General features: G+C 39.5%; 1 protein-coding gene and 1 pseudogene across 1 annotated transcript in view; both read left to right on the top strand.

The window, feature by feature from the left end:
* The window catches only part of Trmt2b (tRNA methyltransferase 2 homolog B), a 79,830-nt gene extending 71,666 nt beyond the window's left edge, over positions 1–8,164 (top strand). Inside the window, exons 16-17 of the transcript XR_007106373.1 lie at positions 3,275–3,333; positions 6,965–8,164. The gene's annotated coding sequence lies outside the window, so the exon portion shown is untranslated. The remainder of the gene's footprint in view (positions 1–3,274; positions 3,334–6,964) is intronic.
* Positions 8,165–8,600: 436 nt separating this feature from the next.
* On the top strand, positions 8,601–9,447 carry LOC124971563 (peroxiredoxin-5, mitochondrial-like; annotated as a pseudogene).
* Positions 9,448–21,916: the final 12,469 nt, after the last annotated feature.

Raw genomic sequence — 21,916 nt, 5'->3', positions numbered from 1 at the left:
ACAATAGCCAAACTGTGAAACCAGTCTATGTGTCCATCAATAAATGAATGAATAAAGAAAATATGGTACATATGTACAATAGAGTTTTATTCATTTATAAGGAAGGAAATTATGTCATTTGCAGGAAAATTGATGGAACTTGGGAATATTATGTTAAGCAAAATAAACCAAACTCAGTTAAGTTAAGGACATGTGCATTCTCATGTGGAAGGTAGAGAGGGGAAAAAAAGTGGGTGGGATCTCATAAAATTCAAAGGGAGATTAATAGAATATGGGGTCCAGCGAGAGAGAAGAGAGGGAAAGGGGAAATACTAGGGAGTGGTATTGGCCAAATTATATTGTTATATTGTGTACATGTATGAATATTTAAAGTTGATAATTTTAATCTCCTCCTATGTTCATGCTAACTGATTCTTTTGCTTGTTCAAATTTGCTGTTGAAATCCTCTAGTGAATTTTAAAATTTCAGTTGTTTTTACTTTTTAGTACTAGAATTTTTATTTGGTTCTTTTGAGCATATTTGGGACAATTGATTTAAAGTCCAATGTTTGGGCTTCCTCAGGGTTGGTTTCTATCACTTCATTTTTTTTCCCCTTCAAATGGATCATGGTTTCCTGTTTCGTTGCATGCCTGGTGATTTTTGTTGTTGTTGTTGTTGAGAACTAGATATTTAAATGTTTTATTGTAATAACTCTGATAATCAGACTTTCCCATTCCCTCAGGTTTTTTTTTTTTCCTTTTGAGAGCTGTAGTCATCTGTTTATTTAGTGAATTCTCCAAATTATTTTTGCAAAATTTGTAATCCCTGTGTGTTATCACTGAAGTCTCTGTTCTTTTAGCTTGTCTTGGCATATTTTGACACAGATTTCCTTAAACACAAAGAACTGATAGAAACAACAAAAATCCCACCTCTCCTTGGGTCTGTGATGGAGGACTCCTTCAGTCTTTATGCAAACTATTTCCAACTTTGTCTTGGCCTTTGCTTTCTGCTTGCATTGAACCTGAAGATCAGTCAAAGGCAAATGTTTAGGGTCTTCTCATATCTTCTCTGAGTACACATGCTGCCTTATGTGTGTGGCTTTTTCTCCTGAATTTTAGGCAGTATGTTGTATGATTCCAGTGTCATCTTTGCCCCAAGCAGCCGCATTGTGAGGTTTTTTTGTTTTTTGTTGTTGTTGTTTTGCCTTATGATATTTTCAAGCAATTATCCTCACTTTTCCATCCTGAATGAACAACAGAACTAGGTACCTTGCATACATTCTTCAGCTAGCCCCAGACAGGTTAGAATAGACCTACATAATAATTTATCAACAAAGTCTGTTCTGTTTTCTCTTTGACCAAGGACTAGGGTCCCACACTAGGAATGCAGACCACCATCTTTTAAGACCACTACCGAATGAAGGAAGAAGTGAACTAAAGATAAGAATACCACAAAGCTCTTCTACCATTTTGTAGCTTCCCTTTTTTGTTTCATTCACTTGGCTGTTGTAACCTTTGTTTTCTAGAGTTCTGACAAAGTTGGTTATGACCATTTCTGCTTGTTTTTTAAGGAATTTAGACAGATGCTTTTTCTACATCACTTGATATGATCATGTGGTTTGTAGTTTTAAACCTGTTGATGGGTGGATTACATGCACCAACCATATAAGGCTCTGGTAATTTTCTTTATTTTGAGGTCTAACTGATAACCATGCCCACAAAATCAAAAGATACCTTTTCATATCCTTTTATTTTCAACCTGCCTGTGCCATTATATTTTATAGCTTTCTTATAAAGATCATGTTTCAGTCATTTCTTAACTACTCTATTCATTTGTCTTATGATTGATCTATTTAGGTCTTTTACATTTAATATAATCATTGATATGTTAAGGCTTATGTCTGCCATTTTGTTTGTTTTCTGTTTGTTCCATCTATTTTTTGTTTGTTTTCATTTTTTCCTGCCTTACTGAGTGTTACTTGAGCCTTTTTAAGAATTCCATTTTGGCCAGGCACAGTGGTTTGTGGCTATAGTTCCACCTACTCAGGAAGTTATGGTGGGAGAATCACTTGAGCCCAGGAATTCATGCCAACCTGGGCAACATAGCAAGGCCTCATCCCCCCATCACCCCCCTACCCCCATACCTGGGATTAAAGCCGGGGGTGTTTAACCACTGAGTCAAATCCTCAGCCCTTTTCATATTTTATTTAGAGATAGGGTCTCACGAAGTTGTGTAGGGCCTTGCTAAGTTGCTGAGGCTGGCTTCAAGCTCTCTATCCTCCTGCCTCAATCTCCTGAGTTGCTGGAATTATAAGACCCCTTTTTTAAAAAAAAAATTTATTTTGATTTATCCATACAGACTTTGAGCGTATTTTTATATAGTTTTTTTTTTGTTGTTGGCTGTTCTAGTTATTATATTTAAGTAACGTATTACAGTCTACTTGTGTTAATATTTTAACTTTGGGGAAGTTTTTAACCATTATTTCTTCAAATACTTTTCAACCCCATAGTCTTTCTTCTCTTCTTTTGGAGCTCCAGTGATATAGATGTTCTATTTTTCATTGTTCCACAGGACACAAGCTCTGTTCATTTCTTAGTATATTTTCTGTTCTGTTCAGATTGGGTTGTTTCCATTGTTCTATCTTCAAGTTCAATGATTCTTTCCCCTGTTTATGTTCATTGTGTTATAGCTCATCCAATGAGTTTTAAAGTTTTTATTACACTTTTTTAATTCCAAAATTTCCATTTGGTTATTTTTTAAAAATTTGGCTATTTTTATATGTCCTATTTCTTTACTGACCCTTTTATTGTTTTCATTTACTTCAAGCATATTTTAAATTGCTTATTGAAACATTTTTAGTTTTTTGATTTTTGTTATTATTCAAGTTGAGATTTTTGTGGTTCTTGGTAATAATGAGTGATTTTTTAATTGTATTTTGAATATTTGGGGTATTATAAGACTGCATTTTATTTCTTCTTCCTTTTTTGCATGCAGTCATCCTGTTTAGATGTGTTGTGCTGCGTGGGTTTATGTTGGGGTAAATATACAGCTCTCTTGGACTCTGCTGACCCTGGTAAAAGTGAAGTACTACCTCACTGTGTTGTTTCAATGGATGGAAGTGAAAGTTTCTCTGCCAATTGTACCTACTGACACCTTCCTGGCAAAAGTATAGTACTACTTGGATCAGCTTGTTGCTTCTGGCTCAAGTTGGAAATTGTGCTCCCTCTTAGGCTTTCTTGACATAGGATTTGGGAGAAACAGTGTGCTATGTAATCTGTCTTTTTCCACCTTGTAGCCACTGGAGGTGGAAGAGGTAGAAGTTTGACTCCCTGATTGGCTCTCTCCAAATGCCAGGTAAAAGAATGGGGAATAGAATGTGGACCGTACTGCCTCATTGCTGTCAGGTGGGCATGGTCCCACTGATACTACCCCAGTGGGGAAAGTAGAACGCCAACTAGCACTGCCTACCATAGCCTTGTTCCACTGGGGAAGGCAGGAAGAAGTCCACTTCTATTGATCCTGTTGACACCAACTTTACAGGGAGGGCTAAGGGCCTACCAACCCTGCCTAGCTCTGCCATGTGAGGCCAGAAATTGGAATCTCTGGTACAGCTGATATTGAAGAGAATGGGCAGATTTTCCTGTAATGTTTGACTAGAGTAGGGTGTGTAAAGTACATGCTCTACCTTTGACCTGTATCCCCAGTCCCATGGTCATTGATTTTTTTTAAAAAAACTATTCCTTCATTGGACTTTGGGTATACTTTTTGTTATTTATCATATTCTCAAGTTGATTGTTTATTTCATTTATTGTCAGTCAGAATAATTCATGTATTGTCAGTCAAAATATATTTGAATATATCAGAGTAAATAAGTGAATTTAATACTGTAACTTTCTTATGAGTACCATTTTAGCTGTATATCATGGGTTTTTAACTTTTTTTCCCTTCTGTGCTGTGGGTGAAGACAGGGCCTCATTCATGCTAGGCAAGCACTACCACTGAGCCTTCACATCATGGATTTTGATGGGTGCTGGGTTCCCTGTTTATAATTTCAAATGTTTGTAATTTGTTTTGATTCTCTATTTAATTCAAGGTTTATTTAGAAGAGTGTTTTTAAAATAGACAGATGGGAGGCAAAACTGTTCTTTGAGCCTGTGTATTTCCACCTAAGGCCAGGCAGGTTCTCAGAGCAGCACTAGGCTTTTTCTGAGAAAAGTTCTCATGGAAAAATGAGATTGGGTATTTGGTCCTCTACTATTCTTTCCCTATCTTCATTCCTCAGGTATTTATTTTATACTTATTATATGCAATAACTCTCAAGATGCTTGGTCTCATCAAGGAGAAAAAGTTAAGACATAGTTCTTTAAGAAGTGTAGTATCAGGTTAGTATGATGGTGTGTATACACAAACCAGTTAAAAAACAGTAGTAGCCAATAGTAGTGGCTAAAGGGCTAGGGTTGTGTGACTCAGTGGTAGAGCACTTGCCTGGCATGTGTGAGGCACTGGGTTTAATCCTCAGCACCAGAGGAACCTGGAAATTCCACCAGAAAACTTTTAGAACTCATAAGTGAATTCAGTAAAGTAGCAGGTTACAAGATCAATGCTCATAAATCCAATGCATTTTTATACATAAGTGATGAATCTTCAGAAAGAGAAATTAGGAAAACTACCCCATTCACAATAGCATCGAAAAAAATAAAATACTTGGGAATCAATCTCACAAAAGAGGTGAAAGACCTCTACAATGAGAACTACAGAACACTAAAGAAAGAAATTCAAGAAAACCTTAGAAGATGGAAAGATCTCCCATGTTCCTGGATAGGCAGAATTAATATCGTCAAAATGGCTATACTACCTAAAGTTCTATACAGATTCAATGCAATTCCAATTAAAATCCCAATGATGTACCTCGCAGAAATAGAGCAAGCAATTATGAAATTCATCTGGAAGAATAAAAAACCTAGAATAGCTAAAGCAATCCTCAGTAGCAAGAGCGAAGCAGGGGGTATTGCAATACCAGATCTTCAACTCTACTACAAAGCAATAGTAACAAAAACGGCATGGTATTGGTACCAAAATAGACAGGTAGATCAATGGTACAGAATAGAGGACATGGACACAAACCCAAATAAATACAATTTTCTCATACTAGACAAAGGTTCCAACAATATGCAATGGAGAAAAGATAGCCTCTTCAACAAATGGTGCTGGGAAAACTGGAAAACTATATGCAATAGAATGAAACTAAACCCCTATCTCTCACCCTACACAAAACTCAACTCAAAATGGATCAAGGACCTCGGAATCAGACCAGAGACCCTGCATCTTATAGAAGAAAAAGTAGGTCCAAATCTTCAACTTGTTGGCTTAGGATCAGATTTCCTTAACAGGACTCCCATAGCACAAGAAATAAAAGCAAGAATCAACAACTGGGATAGATTCAAACTAAAAAGCTTTCTCTCAGCAAAGGAAACTATCAGAAATGTGAAGAGAGAGCCTACAGAGTGGGAGAATATCTTTGCCAACCATACCTCAGATAGAGCGCTAATTTCCAGAATCTATAAAGAACTCAAAAAACTCTACACGAAGAATACAAATAATCCAATCAACAAATGGGCTAAGGAAATGAACAGACACTTCACAGAAGAAGATGTACAAGTTATCACCAGATATATGAAAAAATGTTCAACATCCCTAGTAATAAGGGAAATGCAAATCAAAACTACCCTAAGATTTCATCTCACCCCAATTAGAATGGCGATTATCAAGAATACAAGCAACAATAGGTGTTGGCGAGGATGTGGTGAAAAAGGAACACTCATACATTGCTGGTGGGGTTGCAAATTAGTGCAACCACTCTGGAAAGCAGTGTGGAGATTCCTCAGAAAGCTTGGAATGGAAACACCATTTGACCCAGCTATCCCACTCCTTGGCCTATACCCAAAGGACTTAAAATCAGCATACTACAGAGATACAGCCACATCAATGTTCATTGCTGCTCAATTCACCATAGCCAGATTGTGGAACCAACCTAGATGCCCTTCAGTTGATGAATGGATAAAGAAACTGTGGCATATTTATACAATGGAATATTACTCCGCAATGAAGAATGATAAAATTATGGCATTTGTAGGCAAATGGTCGAAATTGGAGAATATCATGCTAAGTGAGATAAGCCAATCTCAAAAAACTAAAGGACGAATGATCTCGCTGATAAGCGGATGAGGACATATAATGGGGGGTGGGATGGGCTAGCATTAGGTTTAGGGTTAGGTTTAGAGTTAGGCTAAGGAGAGCAGTAAGAATGAAGGAAAGAAGGACTGTGTAGAGGGAAAAGAGGGGTGGGAGGGGTGGGAGGGGTGGGGGGGAGGGGAAAAATATAATAAACATCATTACCCTATGTAAACGTAAAAAAAAAAAAAAAAAAAAAAATCCTCAGCACCAAATAAAAATAGATAAATAAAATAAAGGTTTTGTGTTCATCTATAACTAAAATTTTTAAAAAATAATAGTGACTGAATTATTAGCAATGGGGATTCATAGACTAGGGAAATCAGTAGCTGTTGGGGAAGACCTCATGGAAAATGGAGAAGTATTTTAGTTGGACATAAGAGATAAGTAGAATTTAAATACTCTGAGAGAAAATGGAAGGATATTGTAGGCTGAGAGATTGGCATATTCAAGGGCTACCCAAGGTAGTAATGGGGAAGTTATTGGTCCTAGAGGAAGATGAATTTCAGTTATAGTTGTGTTGAATTTTGGACGATTATAGGACATCCAGTGGGGAGATACCTTGGAAATTATTGGTCCTTATTTAGTGAGTTGAGCATTGTCTAAAATAGTAGTCTGTTCTCTCTTGGCTTGGTCAAAGGAATACAGTGTTCTGATTTGAATGTATTTTGTTTGAATATATGTAAAATAGGTGGTGTACCAGATATTTTACCAGGCTCCTGATTAATTTACCACCCTTTTGTTCTCTGCCCAGGGAGGCTAACCTATATGGATTACATCAGTGAGTCTCTTCCTGGCTTCTGGTAGATTTGAGTAATGGAGATCCCTGGCAGGACTTCAAAGGAGGGGAAGAAACTGAGGTCAGAGTGTTTATTCTTGGCTTACTTCTTGCAGGATTGCCTCAGGCTGGCTACTGTCCCTTAACTATAAAGGTCATAGCTTTTCTTTCTATACCACAATCTCCTTTTTTTATTGTACAACACCAGTTCCCTCTCTTCATCCTAGAGTGGTAACAGCCCCAACTCACTGCACTCTCTCTCCTTGGTTTTCCTACATTCTGCTCACACCTTTGTAGATAGTCCTTTTGTTAAACTTTCTACTAATTATGCTAATTTGAGTATGCCATCTGTTTCCTGGTGGGAACCGGACTGATAACAGATGAGGTCTCAATTTTCAAAGAAGTAGAATACAATGAAATAAACCTAACAAAATATGACTAAATATGATTCAGTCTGTCTCTCTGATTTATCTAGGCTCTTTTAGTGCTTTCAGATGATCATTATGAACTACAGTCTTCAGAGAATCATTGACATTTGGGAGTGCCAGTTCATGGAATATTAATAATAACTAGCATTTATTAATTACTTGCTCTTTCCATGCACTGTACTAAGCATGTTTTATGTGCATTATTTCACTTAACCTCCACAGCAACCCAATGAAGTAAGTAATTTATCTTCCTCTTGTAGGCGAGGAAACAAAGGCTCAGATTAAATAACCTGCTACCGATTTCACAGCTGAGAAAAAGCAGAATTGGAGTTGAGATTCAGTCTTACTCCATAGCTCATGTTCTGAACTCTCAGATCTGCAGCATCCAGAAACTTGTTAAAAATGTAGACTCACAGGCTTCACCTTACTTTTTGAGTCAGAATCTGTGTATTGGACAAGATCCCCAAGTGATTCATGTGCATATTAAAGTTTGAGAAGCAGTACTCTAAACAGTGTTACAGTTTTGCTATTACAGACTAAAGGTAGAAAGTTCTGTCTGTTTGATGCTGGGTAAAAAAAGCATTTGCCATTCTGAGTTCCTTGACACTAACATTGCATGATCTTTCAGCTAGAACCTGAAAAATCACCCCATAGTCATTACCTACTCACCACCTTCCTCTCAACTCTTTCTTGTCCCTCATACTCCTTTAAGAAAGCATATTGGTCAGAGCTTGGTGGCACACACCTTGAATGCCAGCTACTTGGGAGGCTGAGGCAGGAGGATTTCGAGTTTGAGCCCAGGCTGGGCAATTTAGTGATACCCTGTTACAAAATTAAAAAAAAAATAGTGCTGGGGGCAGAGCTCAGTGGTAGAGCACTTGCCTAAAATGCATGAGGGCCTGGATCCAATCTACAGGACTAGGAAAAAAAATCAGGTGATAATCTATGAAATGTTTTCTGCCTTATTAGTAATCAGGGAAATTAAAACCACAATGAGATACTATTCCATGCCCATCAGAGTGAAGTGGAATTTTAAAAAAAAGTACTGGGCTGGGGAGATAGCTCAGTTGGTAGAGTGTTTGCCTTGCAAGCACAAGGCCCTGGGTTCAATCCCCAGCACCGCAAAAAAAAAAAAAAAAAAGTACTGATGAAAGATTGGATGTTTTGTATACTACTGGTGGTAATGTAAATTGGAAAGCTCTTTGGCAGAGACGTGGGACACAGAGCCTGCTCCATGCTCACTAGTGTGGCTGCTGCTGAGTCTGCGGCAGCAGAAGCAAGACAACGGCTGGAAGGAGGAAGAAGGTGGGTGTGTGGAGGGGTCTGCAGTTTCAGCAGCCCCAATCAAGTTAGGAGATGCTTTCCCCTCTGTGGAGGTGTTTAAAGGGGAGCCTGGGAACAAGGTGAACCTGGCGGAACTGTTCAAGGGCAAGAAGGGTGTATTATTCGGAGTCCCTGGCATTTACCCCTGGCTGTTCTAAGACCCACTTGCCCAGGTTCATGGAGCAGGTGGGGGCTCTAAAGGCCAAGGGGTTGTAGGTGGTGGCATGTGAGTGTGAACAATGTCTTTGTGACTGGAGAGTGGGAACGATCCTACAAGGAGAAGGTAAGTTTGGCTTCTGGCTGACCCCACTGAGGCCTTTGGGAAAGAGACAGATTTATTACTAGATGATTTGCTGGTGCCTCTTTTTGGGAATTGCCGGCTCAAGAGGTTCTCCATGGTGATAGAGGATGGTAGAGTGAAGGCCCTTAATGTGGAACCGGACGGCACAGGCCTAAACTGTAGCTTGGACCCCAACATCCTCTCACAACTTTGAGGTGCTAGCCTGGACATACTCCCTCGGCCCTCTCCTGCCTGTCTCACCTGCCCAGCTCTACCCCAAACTCTATGGGACCTTGGTCAAATTTCTGCAATTAAACACTTCTGCCTGAGGGCTGGGGTTGTGGCTTAGTGGTAGAGCACTCAATCCTCAGCACCACATAAAAATAAAGGTATTGAGTCAACCCACAACTAAAAAATAATAATTTATTTAAAAAACACTTCTTAAAAAAAAAGCTATTTGGCAGTATCTACTAAAGCTGAACTTAGGTATGCCTTAATGACAAGTAATATCATTCCTAGATTTTTAACCAAGAGAAACTCTCCCAAATGGGCATAAGGATACACATGCATATATCAGTGTTCACTGAAGAATTTTGTTTACTGTAGTAAAACATTGAAAGCAACCTAAGTGACTGTCAATAGAATGAATACATAAATTATCGTGTATTCATCTTATGGGATTCCATAAAACTGGTAAAATGAATTATAGCTGTGTGTAGCAATATAGAACCAGAGTAAAATGTGTTGAAACTACATTGTTGAAGAAAAAATGCAGAAAATTCTGTATAGTAACATTTGTGTAAAATATAAAAACACAAATATATCATAGGATATTGTTTATGGTACATGCATAGATAGTATAAGGAAAAATTTAGATTTTCACGTTCACTGAACATGCATAAATCTAATGTTTACGACACATGTATAGGTTGTAAAAGGAAGAAAAATTCTCACTAAATAATCAGTTGCAGAACTAGGACAAGAAGCCAGTTTTTCTTATTCTTCATTAACCTAAGTATTAGAGGCTTCAAAATCTGAAGATTTGCACAGTTATTAGCCACATTCCCATAATGTGTTATGAACTACACAAAGTCTAGCTATCTCCTAGCACTCTCCAGTAGCTAGGTCCTGTGTAGCTCATAACACTTTATGGGAGCCTGGTGAGTTCATGGAATCAATAAGGTTAATCATCTCTTTTATAGGAAAGCAGGGGGCAAGATTGCTATATACTTTTTTCCACATCCTCCCTTTCTGTCTACTGGCCAGGAATACTGAGTTTGACCTGCTTTCAGGGTATAAGTAAACAGGGTAACATAAAACTGTAGTAAGCAGGTGACTGTTCCAACCTAAAGCTGAGTCCCTCTAGCACTTCTCAGTTATGTTTGACTAGCTCTGGCAGCAGCTGCAAACATAAAGACCAGCCCAGCAAACCAAAAAGCTCTAAGTGGTCTCTGGTGTATTTGAAATGGACCATTGGCAAAGTGCTTGGACAGAAATTCTAAGTTCTGAACGACACAGATTTTAATGTAAAGGGCCTACAGGGTGTTTAGGAGAAAACAGAATTCTGGAAAATGGAAAGCAGTACGTGGTCTCTGTTCTCCTGGACCTACTGTGGTTACTTTTTTTTCTCAATTACTTGGTAATTGCCTTTAAATTCCCTAGGGTGTTACAACTTTAAAAATCTACCAGAGGGGGCGGGGGTTGTGGCTCAGTGGTGTTGTGCTTTCCTGGCATGTGCGACGCACTGGGTTTGATTCAGAGCACCACATATAAATAAGTAAAATAAAGGTCCATTGATAACTAAAAAATATTTTTAAGAAATCTACTAGAGGGGTATTGAGATAAGTTTTCAAAATAGAAAAAGAAGGCTCTTTTGAATAGATTGTTTCTGTTCTTTGATGTTGAAATTAATGGTCTGACCCACCTATTTTATGCATTTGATCTCGTAATGATTCATGAGAAGAGCCTTGAAAGAGATTTAGGTTCTAGTTCTAGCACCACTAACTCAGTGACCTTGAATATGTCAATTAATGTCTTTGAATTTCAGGTACCTCTTCTGTAAAATGGTGATAATATAGGCCGAGTATTCCTTATCTGAAATGTATAGGACAAGAAGTGTTTTAAATTAGTTTTCCAGATTTTGGCATATCTGCATAGACTTTACTGGTTCAGCATCCCTAATTTGAAAATCCAAAATCCTACCATGCTAAGTGAAATAATCCAGTCCCCAAAAGCCAAAAGTTGAATGTTTTCTCTTATACGTGGAAGCTAATCCACAATAAGGGAGTGAGGGTTTAAAAAAAAAAAAGAATAGAAGTTCAATGGAGTAGACAATGGGGAATGAAGGGAAAAGAGAGGGGATAGGAATAGGAAAGACAATGGAGAATCCGACATAACATTCCTGTATGAATATGCCACAGTGAATCTCACCATCATGTACAGTCATAAGAAATTAATTTAAAAAATAACTGGATAAATGGCAGAAAGATCAATAGAGGGAAGGAATCAGCAGGTAGGGGGAGGGGAGGGGAAGAGGAGGTTCTGGGGACAGAATTAGAACAAGATATATTCCATGCTTTTATGTCAAAATGGATTCCACTGTCAGGTATAAATATGAAGTACTGATTTAAAAAATATCCAAAATGCTTCAAAATCCAAAGTACTTCTTGTGCTTAAAAAGGTTCAAATTTCAAAACATTTTGGATTTCAGATCAGTTATGCTCAACCTGTAATAGTATTTTCCTAATGTGGTTTTTTTTTTTTTTTTTTTTTTGCGGTGCTGGGGATCGAACCCAGGGCTTTGTGCTTGCAAGGCAAGCACTCTACCGACTGAGCTATCTCCCCAGCCCCCTAATGTGGTTGTTGAGGTATATAAAGTGTTTACCATGGTGTGTAGCACAGGGTAAATAAACTATCAGTAAGTTAATGATGATCATTCTTTTGTTACAGCTTCATGGATGCAAAGAGGACAATTTTAAAACGTTTTTATCAATGCCTTATAGTTATACATAATAGTGGGATTCACTTTGACATAATCATACATGCATGGAATAAAATTTGGTCCGTTTTAGTGCCTGGTGTCTCCTCTTTCCCTCCTTTCCTCTCTCCCTATATTCCCCTTCCCCTACCCTACAGGTATTCTTTCTATTTATTTATTCTCTTTAATTGGTGCTTTATAACACATAAATGTAATTCACTGATATATTCATATATGTAAATAGCATAATTTAGTCAATTTCATTCTGCAGTTCCTCCCTTTTCATGTCCCTCCTTTCTGCCCCTAAATCTCCCCCCTACCCCAACACACACTCCACTGATCTCCTTCCAATTTTCATGGAATCCCCTCCTTTTTTTCTTTATTTTGCTCTAGCATCTGAATATGAGAGAAAACATTTGACCCTTGACTTTCTGAGTCTGGCTTATTTTACTTGACATGATGTTCTGTTCTGTTCTCTAATTCCATCTGTTTACCAGCAAGTGCCATGATAACATTCTTCTTTATGACTGAGTAAAATGCCATTGTGCATGTTTTAGTCAACTTTTTCATCACTGTACCCAAAAGACTTGACAGGAACAATTACAGGAGGAAAAGTTTATTTGGCTCATGGTTTCAAAGATCTTGGACCATGGACCACTTACCGTGTAGCTCTGGGCCAGAGGTGAGGCAAAACATCTTGGTGGAAGGGTGTGGCACAGGAAAGCAGCTCAGGACATGGCAATAAGGAAGGAGAGCATTCTGTTCACCAGGGACAAAATATAAATCCCAAAGGCATGCTCCCAATGACCCATCTCCTCCAGTCACACCCTACAATGACCACCCACTTAATTCTTATCCACTGGTTGAGTTGCAGCTCTCATCATGTAACTATTTCACCTCTGAATGTTCCTGCATCATCTCACAGATGAGGTTTCTGGGGACACCTCATATCTAAACCATAACTGTGTGTGTGTGTGTATGTGTGTGTATGGAACCTAGGCTGGTTCCATAGCTTGGCTATTGTGAATTGCACTGCTACAAACATTTATGTGGCTATATTGCTAGTATGCTGATTCTGGTTTCTCTCTCTCTCTCTCTCCCTCTCCCTCCCTCTCCCTCTTCCTCTTCCTCCCTCTCCCTCTCTCCCTCTCCCCCTCTCCCTCTCTTCCTCTCCCCCTCTCCCCCTCTCCCTCCCTCCACATACACACACACACACATTTTTTTAGTTGTCAATGGACACAGTACCTTTATTTTATTTATGTTTAAGTGGTGCTGATGATTGAACCCAGGGTCCTACAAGTGCTAGGCAAGCACTCTACCACTGAGCTACAGCCCCAGCCCCTGATTTTATTTATTTCTTCCCAACACCAAAGAGTGGGATAGCTGGGACAATTTTTGAGTAGGAGAGGGAAGTTAGTCTACATAATGCCAGGTGCAGCAGGGGGTCAAGGAGGGTGAGTATTGAGAAAAATCAAGGGCTTTGAGACTTGATTAGAAATACTGAGTGATATTTACATTTGAGACATCTGAGCTCCTTTTCCTGGAAATAAGAATTGGAGTTTTAAAAGAAAGTTCATCATTTTTATGCTCAGGATATATATTTAAGTTTAGAGCAAGCAGTGTTCATAGGGTGAGTATATAAACAGATAATTGGAGCTGTGACAGCCATAGCACACTCTTCCCTATCAATTAGAACTTTAGTTGTAGATGGACATGATACCTTTGTTTTATTTATTTATTTTTATGTGGTGCTGAGGATGGAACCCAGTGCCTCACATGTGCTAGGCAAGTGCTGTACCACTGAGCCACAACCCCAGCCCCTCCATCAGAACTTTCTATAATGTGGGTAGCACAGTTCTGGCTGCCCTTGGAAAGCCATTGGTCTAATTGAAGAGCAAGGCATACATTCTTGAGACAGATAAACACCAAAATTAATGGGGTCAGACACTAGAGGCTTAATTGTTTAGGAAAAAAAAAATATCCTCTGGGCTGAGAATTTAGAATCTTCCAGAATAGGTAAAACTTGGACTTGACCTAGAGGGAGGTATGAATGTTTGGATAGGAGGAAGGAAGGCAGGAAATTATTTCAGATGGGTTGGAAGGGGCACACAAAGGCTTGGAGTGGGAAACGCCTGTATTTGAGAAGTTTGGGGACAATAACCATTCTAAAATAGAGCATTCATACTAGGAGTTAGTTGGGTGTGGGGCAGATTATAGACGATCTTGAATGCTAGCACAGAGAGTTTTAGTTGTCCACGTAGGCCAATGTTTTGCAAAGCTTGCTTAAACACAGATTTCCAGGGGCACCTCAACCTGCTAAATCAAATATTCTATGTTGGAGCCTAGAAGTCAGTATTTTAAGCAAGCTCCCTAGGTGTTTAATCATAAACACATTTAAGTTCAAGATCTGTTAGATGGACAGAAGAGAGCCCATGGAAGCTTTTGTTCGAAGGAGTGACATAAGTTATTTTAGGTTTTTGTTTTTGTTTTTTTGGTGCCAGGGATTGAACCCATGGCATTTAACCACTGAACCACACGCTCAGCCCTTTTTAGTTTTTGACACAGGGCCTCGCTAAGTTGCTGAGACTGGCTTTGTACCTGTGATCCTTCTGCCTCAGCCTCCCAAGCTAAGGGGATTACAGGTTTGCACCACTGTGCACAGTACACTAGGATTCTTCATAAGGTGGGAAGGCGCAGGATCTAGAAACTAAGAGTAAGGAAACCAGTTAGGTGACATAGCTCAGATATGAATTTCACAAATATAGATATATCCTCTGTCTGGTATCCTTGGAATTATCAAACCAATTCCTAAAATTTCCATGTCGTTGAATTTTCAATTTGTTTGCTGTTCTAAATGATTAGGGCTCAGGCACCAAAACCTGACTCCCTCCATTCAGATATCAGCCCTACTATCTGAGCTACTTTAGCCTGGACAAGTCTTAACTTTTCTGTGTTTCAATTTCCTTACCTAACAGGAAATTGGAGATGAACATAGCTCCTATCTCATAGGGCTTTGCAAGTATTAAATTGGTTCATAAAGGTCTTACAACAGTACCTCCCACTTACTAATCACTCAATAAATGTTAGCATTAATATTATTTAAACTGAAGAACTCTTTAGTTCGTTCCAGTTTGTACAAGAGCCAGTTAATTATATTTCACAAATGTGTTAAATTTGCCTATTCAGCATATTAAAACAGTCCTTTTTTAGTCTTTCTGCTTATTGACTTGTATTTCAAAGCATAATACTTTCTTAATTTAATAATTGTCCTTCATAAAATAAGTCTAAACAGTATGAATTGTTCTCCCTATTAACCTATGAACAGTTCTTGACTGAATTTTAGATCTTTGTAAGCTATTCACTTGCCACAAGCTCTCATTGAATGCTGTTTTTGATAATTATTTAAGGAAACAAAGGAATTTTTTTAATGAATTAAAGCCAAGAATGAGACGTGGAAATGATAAGGAGGTGATCTGGTGAAAGATTGGTGATCTTTCCTTTTGCTTTCTATGCTTACCTCATTCATTGAGTCATCCTGCAGTACAGGAAGAGTCCCTTCTCGTCTTGGCACTGCTGGAACATCTCTTTCCTTTTGCTATAAGATTGAGCACTGCCAGGCCCAACAAATGCTTAATATGGCTAATAAAGAATATCAGGGACTTGGGTTGTAGTTCAGTGGTAGAGCACTTACCTAGCACGTGTGAGGCACTGGGTTCGATCCTTAGCACCACATAAAAATAAAGGCATTGTGTCCATCTATAACTAAAAAAAAATCTGTGTACAAAAGGTTTCATTTTTACCGAATTACAGTAAGAGGTAATGTTCTTTGTGTACAGATCAAGGAAATCAAGAATTTTGGTATGGGAGACATACCTTTGTGTGTAGATTACTCTTAAGTCAATTTTAAATCTGGCTCAGGACATAGAGTGGTTAGCTGCTGTAAATCTGTGGCACTGGGGATTGAACCCAGGGCCTTGTGCTTGACAGGCAAGCCCTCTACCAACTGAGCTATATCCCCAGCCCTGTAAATCTTTATGAAATGCCCACTATGATGATGGATACAACTATTCTAGAAACAGACTGTAGAACTATCCTAGGACAGTTTTTCAAAAGCATCTTTAGCACCTGTGTTGCTTGATGTTTGGGGCTCTGGAATTTGTGGTTTGTCATCTGCTTTCAAGTGATTTTTATGTGAATTTAACAGAACTGTTGACTTAAGAAGTGGTAAATTGGAGAGATGGTCATGAGCCTTTCAATTTGGGGTGTACTATAAAATTTGTGATAAGAGTCGGCTAGCAAATCCAGGTAGCATGTAGGTATTTTATTTGGGAAGACAAAGACTGGGTTAGGTTCCTCCCCCATGTGCTCCTGCTCCTTCTCTTATGTTGTATTGTAATTGAATGTTTTGTCTGTTCCTGTATAATCTGGAGGGTTCTCAGTTGTGAGCAAAAGCAATTGATTGGTTTATTTAAGAAGAAATATGTATGTATTGAAAGTGTATTAAGCTCACAGTATTGCCAGTTGGACTAGAGAACCAGACTCGGGGCTACACAGTCAATGTCACAGAAGCCACTGTTACTGTCAGTGCTCCTGCTACACTGAGGTCATCTGAGGAGCAAGATACCAAGAAGGGGTGCAAGAGATTTGTTAGGGGAAAATCTGTGACAGAAAATAAGGTGGAACATAGGGAAGGTTGGGAAAACTGTGAGGACTGCAATATAAATCTTATCTTTATGGATGAGGGAAGGCAAGAAGAAATTTGGGTAGGAAAAGTTTTATATTGAAGTGCAGTTCTAATAAAATTTGGCAAGGTTTATGGGGAGTCATATAGCCAGAGACATCAATTGGAATAGTTTTTGTATTTCTTAGAAATAAACCTGCTGTGCTCATTTTTCTGGGAGTGGTGTGACCTCAGAGCAAAGTGGCAAATATTGGGGTGAATTTAAGCATAGCAGCTGGGGTCAGGGTCAATTATGCTTTCCAACTGGGAGAACTGAGATACACATTTTCATGGATGTTTTAGAAATTTTCCACTTCTTTGGGTTACTGGCTCCCAATTCAAAAGAGAGATCATTGCATTAAGTGAACCTCAGTTGCATGCCTGTGCCCTGGCTACAAGAGCGATCTGCTCTGCTCCCCCAAGATTCCTAAGTACTCTCTCCCAGATAAAAGGGTTCAGATGCTGGAGAGCAATCTCCACCCCTCCAATAAAAAACAAATGTCCACTACTCTTGAGAGCAGAGATATTTGCCTTATTTTTAATTATAAACCTTTACAAATAAAGATTTACTGAAATAATTGGATGAATGTAGACAGCTGGTACTCCAGTGCACTTACACACATACCCACAATCAATTTAGCTGTAGGGAAGTGTAAATAAAAATCCAGTACGATGGCTATAATAAAAATGCCAAGTGAAAAAACCCAGAAACAACAGGTCCCAAATTATATGATTCCATGTACATGAAGTTCACATTCTATGGTTTGTTTGTCCCTGGTTTTCAACTGATGTTGAGGATGTGGAGAAATTAGAAACCCCATATACAGCCAGGGGAAATATAAAATGGTACAGCCATTTAGGAAGTCTGGTGCCTTTTCCTAAAAAATTTAGACATAGTTACCATATGATCTAGCATTTTACTTCTAGGCATATACTCAAGTGAATTGAAAACACATGTTTATGCAAAAACTTGTACACAAATGTTAGTTGCTTTATTGATGAGAGCTGAAAAGTAGAAACAACCCTGTCATATTGAATTTCATGTATCAACTTATCTAGGTTATGGTGCCCATTTGGTCAAACACCAGTTTAAATATTGTGAAGACATTTTTCAGATGTGATTAACAGTAAAGTCGTCAGATATTGAATAATATGGTTGAGCCTCATCCAATCCATTGAAGGCCTTAAGAGAAAAGGCGGAGATCCCCTGCAGAAGACAGAATCCTATCCTGCCTCCAGACTGCAATATAGAAATTCTGACTTAAAGCCTCCAGAGTGAAGCCTGCAACACCAACTCTTCCCTGAATTTGAGACTATGAGTGACCCTGGTGGTTCTGTTTCTTTGTGGTAGATCTATATGGTGGAATATTACTTATAAAAAGAACAAAGTAATAATACTACAACATGGATGATCCTTGAAAACATGCTAAGTGAAACAACCTAGAAACAACAGGTTCCATATTATATGATTCTATGTACATAAAGTTCACATTCTATGGTTTGATTGTCTCCCTGGTTTTCATGTGTCGAAATTTAACGCCCATCATGAGGTACTAGGGATGGAAACTTAAGTCCAACTCTGGTGTTTAGAGATGGGGTCTTTGGGGAATAATTAGGATTAAAGTTTTTAGGGTAGGGCCCCCATAATTGAAATGTTTTCATTTGTTTGTTATTTCTGCAATCCCACAGTGCTGGGGACTCGAACCCGGGCCACGAGCATGCGAGTCAGGCACTCTACGTGATGTGCTACATCGCCAGCACGGGCCCCCATAATTGAATCCTGGTAGGTTCATAAAAAGAGGTAAAGAGAACAAATGAATACCTGTCTCTTGCTATGTGATGCCCTTTGCCAACTTGGAATTCTGCCAGCTAAAAGTTGCCAAATGGGGCCTATCATCCTTCAACCAAAACCATGAGCCATAATAAACTGCTTTTCTTCCTCACTCTTTCTATGGTATTATTGGCAACAGGAAATGGACTTACACAATCCAGAATAAACAAATTCATTGAGATGAAAAGTACATTTGAGATTGTTTACAGAGTGGGAAGTGAGTGCTTAATGCATATGGGTTTCTTTTTAGGGGTGATGAAATGTTCTGAAACCAGATTATGGTAATCGCTACACAACTTTGTACTAAGACCACTAAATTGTATGCTTTAAGTGGGTGAATTATACATGAATTATAGTTAAAGTTACCTACCTCATTCCCTCCACCAAGTGATGTAAATGGAGCTTGCCATCATCCCCACGTTTCATGCTGCATTTTCTTACTGCACTTCATTCTCTTCAAGCCTTTGGCTGCTTGAGGGCTGCAGAGAGATCTAATTTGTTTTGACATCAGGTCCAGATCCTACCTGTATATAATGCTGATGAGGGAGTAGACCCCAAACTAAAAGGCAAAAGTCATCGTTCTCACAGAGCTTACAGTGAAAAAAGAAATCAGATCCAGGCAACTGATTTTGTGTTTAGATATCTTTTAAGAATTCTTAACAGCCCAAACGGAGAATTCTATGGAAGGAAGCCATCCTTCCACCCTAGGTATAGATTATCTGGACCTTGCTCATTTCTTCCCACCAACCAGCCACTTATTGCTCATCTCTCTCCTTCCTCTCCTTTTGTAGAGACCAACCACTTTTTACAGAAGCAGCTCCTGGGAGACCTAGGAGCTATTTTTCTTTGGGCTATGATGGCATAGAAACCTCATCCCTATTCCCAGCTTTACATGATTCTGGAGGCTTTTGAATGGTGCTAAGAATGCCAAGAACTTTTAGATCAGATGGCTTTTAGACCTGTTCTTTGTTCCTGCTGGGCCAAGAGTTGGATCCTAGGCCTCCCTTTCTTTAGAATTCTGGTGCTTCCTGGAGGGAAAATTGACCCTTGAGCATTACCTAGAATTCAGGGGGCCACTTAGAGGCACCACCTCAGCAGATTAATTCTTGGGGGATCTGTGCTTTCAGTGGGATAGGGGCTACTGGGCCTCAGCAGGCTCACGACTACCAGCATTTCCAGTGTCTCTCATTCTAAGAAGACTAGAGTTGGAATCTAGAGATTGCCTTAAAGGGCAAAGAATACTGGACAGAAATAGGGCAAATTTTCTTTAAGTTTCTCCCAGCAGGACAAAGGAAAAGGGAAATCAGAGAACAGAGGATTTAGTGTCCTAAAGCGCCAGAGAGTCTTAGGGATGAAAATAGAGAAGCCAATGGATGAGGGGAATCAGATGGCAGGAAATTTACAGGTCTGTAGCAGCCATGGGGGAATCCAATACAAGTACTATAGTAGGAGGTCTGCCATCAAGAAACCTATAATAATTTAATTAGGGCATAAAAATCCATATACTTGAAACAATTTGTAATTTGGTGCTAAACTGGTATTGTCAAAAATGAGAAGGGGGGCTGGGGAGATAGCTCAGTCGGTAGAGTGCTTGCCTTGTAAGCGCAAGGCCCTGGGTTCGATCCCCAGCACCCCCCAAAAAAAATGAGAAGGGACATCATAGGCTGGCATCCTCTGAGCTGAAAGACTGAGTAAGGCAGAGCTTGTTCAGCCAAAGAACTTTATGCCCCAGCTCCAGTGCCTACCACTTTTAGAGATGAATGTGTCTAAGTCTTGCCTGATTTCATGGAGGAAGTATGGGGGAGGAAGCTTCATCATCATCTGTCAATCGCCATTGTCATCAAGATCCACAGTAAACATTTATTGGACATCCCTCCCTCATTAAGTTTACACTTACATTGGGGAGGCAGAGCAAACAGTTGAAGGACTAGTTAGTACAAGAAAGCATATGGGAATAGCATAGATAGGAGAGGGTTGGAGAAGGTCATACTTGAGCTGACCCCTGAAGGAAGGTTTGCACTAATAGAGGAAAAGGTGAATGGGGCTATAAATAGCATCAACAAGGCACAGAAGGTGGGAATGAGCAGGTTGAATATGAGTGAGAAAACCTGCTGGACTGGAGCAAAAGTTGTCTGGTAGGGTAGCGTGGGCAATTAAAGTTTGACAGAGAAGCTGTGTGATTAGAGAGCCTTGGATGGCAGAGGAAAGGAATTATTTTGGAACAAAGTAGAAAGGCATTGTAGATTTGTGTATTTGGGGACTGGTAAAGGCATGGGGAAGAAAAGCTAGAACACTGGGATTCTACATTCTTCCTAGCTTCATTATCCTGTGTTAAGGTGACTAATCTCCATCCCAGCAAAGTGGAACCAGTTGGTCACCCTGCCTGACATCTATCTTGCAAACAGGTTGCTCAAACAGCCCCAAGACATTCTGTACTGCATCCCCCTGGCGGAGAACCTCTTCCTAGTTAGAATGTTTCAAGTAATAAACACTTGAACTGGAAGTTCTCTATACTGTCGACCTCCCTCCAGTGTGAAAGGGAAGGAGGAAGTGTGGGCCTTCTAGCCCAGCTGCTACCACAGGTGCAGACCAAGATGGAGAATCTGTTTCAGAAAGCAACAATCCTTAGATGCTGAATCTGTCCCTGAATCAGCCCTAAGGAAAGGAGGCAGCAATCCAGGGAACCTTTAAAAAAAAAAAAAAAAAAAAGACAAGACTAAGTCTATCTTGAGGTCATCCTTTTGGTCACTGCTAACTTGGCCACTCCTCACAGATTATTTAACTGCAGCAAAAGGAGATTGGCACAAGCTCTGGTACATTTATATTATCACCCAGAGGCAGATGTTTTTTTCTTTTTCTCTGGGGTTTAGAATTATGCAAATGAGGCATGAAAACAAAAGCTCAGTGAGATGGGGGAGGATTGCACTTAAGAATCTAGCTAATTTTCAGAGCTAAGAAACTCATGTCAGTTTTTACTAACAGCACCCTTGGCTACTTGCCAATCTAGAATTTGGCCCCTCTTTGGAACCTTTTAGCTAAAAACCTGAGAGTCCATTCTAAACCTCCTGTCCTGGCCTCATTTTGCAAGTGGAGAAATCAAGGCACATAATAGGAGCCTTCAGTGTCTGGGCTAGTCTTGTGTCTTGACTTCTACCCTGTTCAGTCTTCCCTTAGCTGTAGTCAGCTGAAAAGGAAATTCTGGCCCAATTGCTTCCCAGGTACCCTCTCCTCTGACATTATCTGGAGGGCGATAGGACCTAGTGAGGATCAACCCTACGCCCAAGGGAGACACACCTGCCTAACCGCGTGGGTTCAGTTAGTGTGGGAGCGAGCCACTGAGCTAGTTAGGGAGGGTGGGGGTAGAAGTGG

The sequence above is a fragment of the Sciurus carolinensis genome, chromosome X (assembly GCF_902686445.1).
Source record: "Sciurus carolinensis chromosome X, mSciCar1.2, whole genome shotgun sequence".
Classification (NCBI taxonomy): Eukaryota; Metazoa; Chordata; class Mammalia; order Rodentia; family Sciuridae; genus Sciurus; species Sciurus carolinensis.
The sequence above is the reverse complement of the archived record's forward strand: the minus strand, read 5'-3'. Positions and strand labels throughout refer to the sequence as shown.